Genomic DNA, 7,251 nt, shown 5'->3' on the forward strand with positions numbered 1-7,251 from the left:
GGCGCGCCGGTGGGCGCGCGGGAAGCTCGGCGTCGGGGCGACCGCGGGAAGCGGGCGGCGACGGACGGGCCTCGCGGGCCTGCTACGGGCTCGCGGGCCGGCGGCGGGAGCGGCGGCGAACGACATGTGGCGGAGCCTGATTCGGCGCGGGCGGCGGGGCGGACGCGTCTGGTCCGATCCGGACGTGTCCGGCTGCGGAGAGGGGAGATTTGCTAGGGTTTGCCCGTGAATTTCGGAGGGGGAGGCATATATATATAGGTAGAGGGAGCTAGGGGTGTCCAAATGAGGTGCGGTTTTCGCCCACACGATCGTGATCCGACGACGGAGAGCATGGAAGTGACTTAGATGGGTTATTGGGCTGTTTTGGAGGGGTGTTGGGCTGCAACTCAAAAGAGGCCTTTGCGGGAGTGCGGTTAACCGTTGGAGTACCAAACGAGCTCCAAATGACCCGAAACTTGACAGGTGGTCTACCGGTGCTATACCAGGGCCACTTGGCAAGCCTCGGTCCATTCCGAGAACGTTCAACACCCGCACACGAAAAGGTACAAAAGGGGTGCGCCGGTGCATGTGGGAGTGTCGGATTGCGAAACGGACAACGGGGAAAATGCTCGGATGCATGAGACGAACACGTATGCAAAATGAAATGCACATGATGACATGATATGATATGCATGACATGAATAAAATGCAAAACAAAAGACAAAACCCAACCACGGAGGGAATATCATATCACATAGCCGAAAATGGCAAGAGTTGGAGATACAAAGATGGAAAGTTACATCCGGGGTGTTAGAACACTCCACCACTACAAGAGGATCTCGTCCCAAGATCTAGGACTGAAAGAAATCCGGATATTCGGAACGGAGGTGATCCTCGCGCTCCCAGGTGGCTTCTCGGTCGGAATGGTGTGACCACTTCACTTTCAGGAATTTGATTGACTTGTTGCGAGTCTTGCGCTCGGTTTCTTCAAGAATAGCAACGGGATGCTCATGATAAGAGAGATCCTCTTGGAGGTCGATTTCTTCGAAGTTGATAGTGCGCTCAGGAGTCTTGAAGCACTTGCGAAGCTGTGACACGTGAAACACATCGTGCACGTTTGCAAAGTTGGATGGAAGCTCAAGTTGATAGGCGAGGTCGCCTCTTTTGCCAATGATCTTGAAAGGACCCACGTATCTAGGGGCAAGCTTCCCTTTGATACCGAAGCGACGAGTGCCTTTCATTGGGGAGACGCGGAGGTAGACACGGTCTTCGATTTCAAAAGCCAAGTCACGGTGCTTGCTATCATAGTAAATCTTCTGTCGCGATTGCGCGGCTTTGAGATTCTCACAAATGACTTTGCACATTTCTTCGGCTTCTGTGATCAAGTCGTTGCCAAGAAGTTGGTGTTCACCTGTCTCCGACCAATTGAGAGGAGTACGACACTTTCTGCCATAGAGAATTTCGAATGGGGCCTTGCCCGAACTCGCTTGGAAGCTGTTGTTGTAGGAGAACTCGGCATATGGAAGACAATCTTCCCACTTCATACTGAAAGAGATGACACAAGCCCTGAGCATATCTTCAAGGATTTGATTGACTCGCTCGACTTGGCCACTTGTTTGAGGATGGAAAGCTATGCTGAAACGAATGTTGGTGCCCATGGCCGTCTGAAAGGAGTCCCAGAAATTAGAAGTGAAGATGCTTCCACGATCTGAAGATATCAATTGTGGAATGCCGTGCAAGGAGACAATTCTGGAGGTGTATAGCTCTGCCAGCTGAACTGCTGTGATAGATTCTTTGATAGGAAGAAAATGAGCCACTTTGGTAAGCTTGTCAATGACAACGAAGATAGCATCATTTCCAGGCTTGGACTTAGGAAAACCAGTCACAAAGTCCATCTCGATATGGTCAAACTTCCATTCCGGAATAGCAAGAGGTTGGAGGAGACCAGCTGGTCGTTGGTGTTCTGCTTTCACTCTTCTGCAGACATCACATTCATTCACGAATTGAGCAATCTCTCGCTTCATTCGAGTCCACCAATACGACTGCTTGAGGTCATAGTACATCTTTGTACTTCCAGGATGAATGGATAGAAGGGAATTGTGTGCCTCATTCATGATGACTCTTCTCAGATTGCCTTTTGGAACCACAATTCGATCCTCGAAGAAAAGAGTATCTTTGTCATCCAAGCGATAGCACTTGTATTTGGGAATGACTTTGTCAAGACCACGTTTCACCTTCTTCACCATGGTATCCAGGAGTTGTGCCTCACGAATTTGATCTTCCAAAGTAGGAGAGACTATGAGGTTGTCAAGAAAGCCTTGAGGAACAACTTGAAGATTCAGCTTGCGAAAAGCCTCACAAAGATCCGGTTGAAACGACTTGAGAATTAGACTGTTGCAATAAGCCTTTCTGCTCAGAGCATCTGCAATCACATTCGCCTTGCCAGGAGTATATTCGATACTCGGATTGTACTCTTGAATCATTTCGACCCATCGAGTTTGCCTGAGGTTAAGGTTGGGTTGAGTGAAGATATACTTGAGGCTCTTGTGATCGGTGAAAATGTCCACTTGCCTTCCCAATAAGAGATGTCTCCATGTTATCAATGCATGGACAACTGCCGCCAACTCAAGATCATGAGTGGGGTAGTTCTTTTCGTTGGGCTTCTACTGACGAGAGGTATAGGCCACAACTTTCTTCTCTTGCATCAACACAGCACCGAGACCTTGAAGGGAAGCATCACAGAATACTTCGAATGGCTTGGATTCATCAGGAGGAGTCAAAACAGGAGCTGTGACTAGCTTCTCTTTGAGGGTGTTGAAAGCGACGTCACACTCAGGCGTCCAGACATACTTTACATGCTTCTGGAGGAGGTTGGAAAGAGGCTTTGCAATCCTAGAGAAGTTCTCAACGAATCTTCAGCAATAGCTTGCAAGACCGAGAAAACTGCGGAGCTGCTTGCCATTCTGAGGAGGTTCCCAATTCACAACTGCAGACACCTTCGCGGGATTAACAGCAATGCCCTTGGCGGAGATGATGTGACCAAGATAAAGAACTTCATCAAGCCAGAACTCACATTTGGAAAACTTCGCATAGAATTGATGCTCTCTGAGCTTGTCGAGCACCAATCGCAAATGTTTGGCATGATCCTGCTTATTCTTGGAGAAGACCAAGATATCATCGAGATACACCAGGATGAATTCATTGGTGTAGGGGTTGAAGATAAAGTTCATCATGCGAGAGAACGTTGGAGGAGCATTGACAAGGCCGAAAGACATGACAGTATATTCGTAAGAACCATAGCTTGTTCTGAATGCTGTCTTGGGAATATCTTGTTCACGAATGCGAATCTGATGATAACCCATACGAAGTTCAAGCTTGGAGAAGACTTTAGCACCTTTGAGTTGCTCGAAAAGATCATTGATGTTGGGAAGTGGGTACTTGTTCTTGATTGTCTTCTTGTTCAATGGACGGTAATCGACGCAAAGTCGGTCCGTGCCATCCTTCTTCTGGACAAAAAGAACTCCACAACCCCATGGGGACGAACTCGGTCTGATCAAACCCAGACGCTCTTGTTCATCGAGCTGTTTCTTCAATTCCTTCAGCTCCTTGGGTCCAAGCTTGTAAGGACGCTTGCAAACAGGTTCCGTTCCAGGCTCAAGATCAATAACGAACTCGACTGGCCGATGAGGAGGCATACCCGGAAGCTCTTCTAGAAAGACATCTTGGTACTCACAAACGACTGGAATTTGAGAAATAGCATCCAACTCGCCCTTCTCATTAAGAGAAAACAACCTAATGGTTTCATCATGAGCGGCATAGATGATAACATCCTCAGAAGGGTGTGTCAATTGAATTTTCCTGGCAGCACAATCAAGCTGAGCCTTGTGCTTAGAAATCCAGTCCATCCAGAGAATTAGATCAATATCAGAGTCACCAAGAACAATTGGAGAAGACAGAAATTTATAGTCGCCCATCTTGATGGAAACATCCGGAACCATGGAGCTTGCGTTCATGAATTTACCCGGAGAGACAACTGATAACGGTCTAGGCAAATCTTGAAAAACCATCTCATGCTTAGATGAAAAAGGTCTTGAGATGAAACTATGCGATGCACCAGTATCAAATAAGACTTTTGCAGGAATATCATTAACAGGAAGATTACCGATGATCACATCTGAAGAATCCTCTGCCTAAGCTGCATTCATCATGTTCACCTTTGCAGACTTTGGATTATGCTTGACCACTGAATTTCTTGAAGATCTCACAGGAGGAGGAGGAGGAAGGCGCCTTTGATTGATGCATTTGTTCGCGTAGTGACCTTTCTGCTGGCACTTGTTGCAAGTCACTTCTGAGAGCGGACGATGATAAGGAGCATTTGACCTTGGAGCTTGAGACTGAGACTTGTTCTGATAGCTTGGGTTGGGTGGGTGGGAAGATCCACGACCACCTGAGTTCTTCTGTTGGTAAGGCTGACGAAACGGAGGAGGAGGAAGATAGAACTTCTGCTGCTTAGCTGCCACTTGTGAGGAAGAAGAAGATTGCACTGCATCTCTGATTCTCTTCTTAGAAGCCTCACACTTGAGCTGAGCACCTTCTTGCTTGAGTGCCATATTGTAGAATTGATCAAACTGAGTAGGCTCAATAAGAACGAGAGCTAACTTCAGATCCTCTCTAAGGCCACCTCTGAACTGATAGATCATACTCTTCTCGTCTGGAACATCTTGCTTAGCAAAGCGAGCAAGTTTCTGAAACTGCTTGTTGTATTCGTACACTGACATGTTGCCTTGCTTGAGATTGCGGAACTCCTCACGCTTGCTCTCAACAACACTGGTAGGAATATGGTGAGCTTTAAAGTCCTGACAAAAATCAGTCCAAGTAATCACTCGACCACCTCTGGAATCCTTGTATTGCTGGAACCAATCAGCTGCGTGATCCTTGAGCTGAAAAGAAGCGAACTTGACATAGTCCTCAGGCCTGACATTGCTGCATTCAAAATGCTTGTTGATATCCACGAGCCAATCATCGGCGTCTGTGGCCTCGACACAGTAGCTGAAAGACTTCGGCTGATTTGCAAGGATTTGGTTGAGGGTAGGAAATAGAGGCTGATGATTGAACTGCCCTTGACCTTGATTCCCTTGGTTGCCTTGGCCTTGGTTGCGCTCTTGCATGAGCTGGATCATCATCTGAGCATGGGCGTTAGAGGCTGCCATAAAAGCTTGCCATGCCTCCGGAGGCGGAGGTGGAGGTGGAGGGTTCACCTGACTCCCATCATTGCGTTCCGGATTCTGACGCGTTGGCGGAGCCATCCTGAAGAGGGTGACATCCGTTAGCATCTTGATAGACAGATAGACAAGTTGAATCAACGGATAGAAATTGCAACATATAGTCTTCACAATAAACATTCGAACAAGGATGAACGAATGAATTCCAAAGTAAACATCACACGTCCATAAAGGTGAGAAGCCACTTGATAAGAGATTGATGAATGAAATAAACAAGGTACAACTGGAACAAATAAGTGGTAAGGATTACCCAATCACAAACCAAATATCTGCGGGAAGAAATGCTAGAGCTACTTGAATCCCACCTATAAACTCCCGAAACTTTATGGTTATGCAATCAGGTGTTGGGGATACAGGGGAAGCAATATATCTCACCCAAACTAACAATCCCTACATCCAGCTGTATCCATCCGTCAACACATAACCAAGAAACCTTCGGAAATCGTGTACCTCAACCTTCGAAAAGCATCCGTTATACGAGTTATGGCAATACTCCCGAGCTCGCCCCAGTACTGGGTTATCGGGGTTATCTCACCAACAACTGTACAAAAGAGATTTTTGATGTCGGCAAAACTCAGGTATTCCAGAACTGCAACGATAAAATTGTGACGACAACACCTCGGAGCTCAACTCCCCGGGACACTGCCACAACCCCTAAATGTCAGGAGGCACCAAGAACAATGTTCTCGTCACAAAACAATCGGAACGATTCCAAGATACCCGCGTGATCCTAAATTTTTTTTAGTGAAATTTGAGAAGAGGAAAGTCAAAACATCTACTTCAGGAGACCTCACCAGAGCGACGAAGGGACTGAGGAGTAAAAAGAATCCTACTCTCCGATATATATAATCCTAAGACTCAAAACATTTTTTTGTTCTAGACTCAACATCGCCAGCAAACAATCAAGCAGGGGGCTCCTAAGTCGGGGATGGCTCTGATTACCAACTTGTAACACCCACGATGCGGCTATATCTCCCACGTGTCGAAGCACGACTTAGAGGCATAACCGCATGGTGGTTTTGTCGCAAGAAGGGTCATCTTCACACAATCCCATGTAATGAACAAGAATGGGATAAAGAGAGTTGGCTTACAATCGCCACTTCACACAATACATAATTAAGATCATACATCATTCAAATTCACTCATAGACCGGCTACGGTCAAGTTCAAATGAAAAGAAGACAACCCCAAATGCTAGATCCCCGGTCGCCCTGACTGGGCACCTCTACTGATCATCTGGAAACGATACATAGTAACGACCAAGGGCCTCATCAAATTCCCACTTCAGCTCAGTTGCGCCATCTGCGCCAGTATCCTCGGCACCTGCATCTGTTTTGGTAGAATCTGTGAGTCACGAGGACTCAGCAATCTCACACCCGCGAGATCAAGACTATTTAAGCTCATAGGTATGTAAGGGGTAATATGGTGGACCTGCAGAAAGCACTAAGCATATATGGTGGCTAACATACGCAAGTGAGAGCGAGAAGAGAAGCAACGCATCGGTCGAGAAACTAGAAGTGATCAAGAAGTGATCCTGAAACTACTTACGTCAAGCATAACACAAACCGTGTTCACTTCCCGGACTCCGCCGAGAAGAGACCATCACGGCTACACACACGGTTGATGCATTTTAAAGAGGTCAAGTGTCAAGTTATCTACAACCGGACATTAACAAATTCCCATCTCCCTCATAACCGCAGGCACGGCTTTCAAAAGATTATATACCCTGCAGGGGTGTCCCAACTCAGCCCATCACAAGCTCTCACGGTCAACGAAGGATAAACCTTCTCCCGGGAAGACCCGATCAGTCTCGGAATCCCGGTTCGCAAAACATTTCGACTATGGTAAAACAAGACCAGCAAAGCCGCCCAAAGTGCCGACAAATCCCGATAGGAGCTGCACATATCTCGTTCTCATGGCACACCGGATGAGCCAGACGTCGGATTGGCATAGACCCTGGTTTCCCAAGGGGCGCCGGACATCACTCAGG

Source organism: Triticum dicoccoides, chromosome 1B (genome assembly GCF_002162155.2).
Source record: "Triticum dicoccoides isolate Atlit2015 ecotype Zavitan chromosome 1B, WEW_v2.0, whole genome shotgun sequence".
Classification (NCBI taxonomy): domain Eukaryota; kingdom Viridiplantae; phylum Streptophyta; class Magnoliopsida; order Poales; family Poaceae; genus Triticum; species Triticum dicoccoides.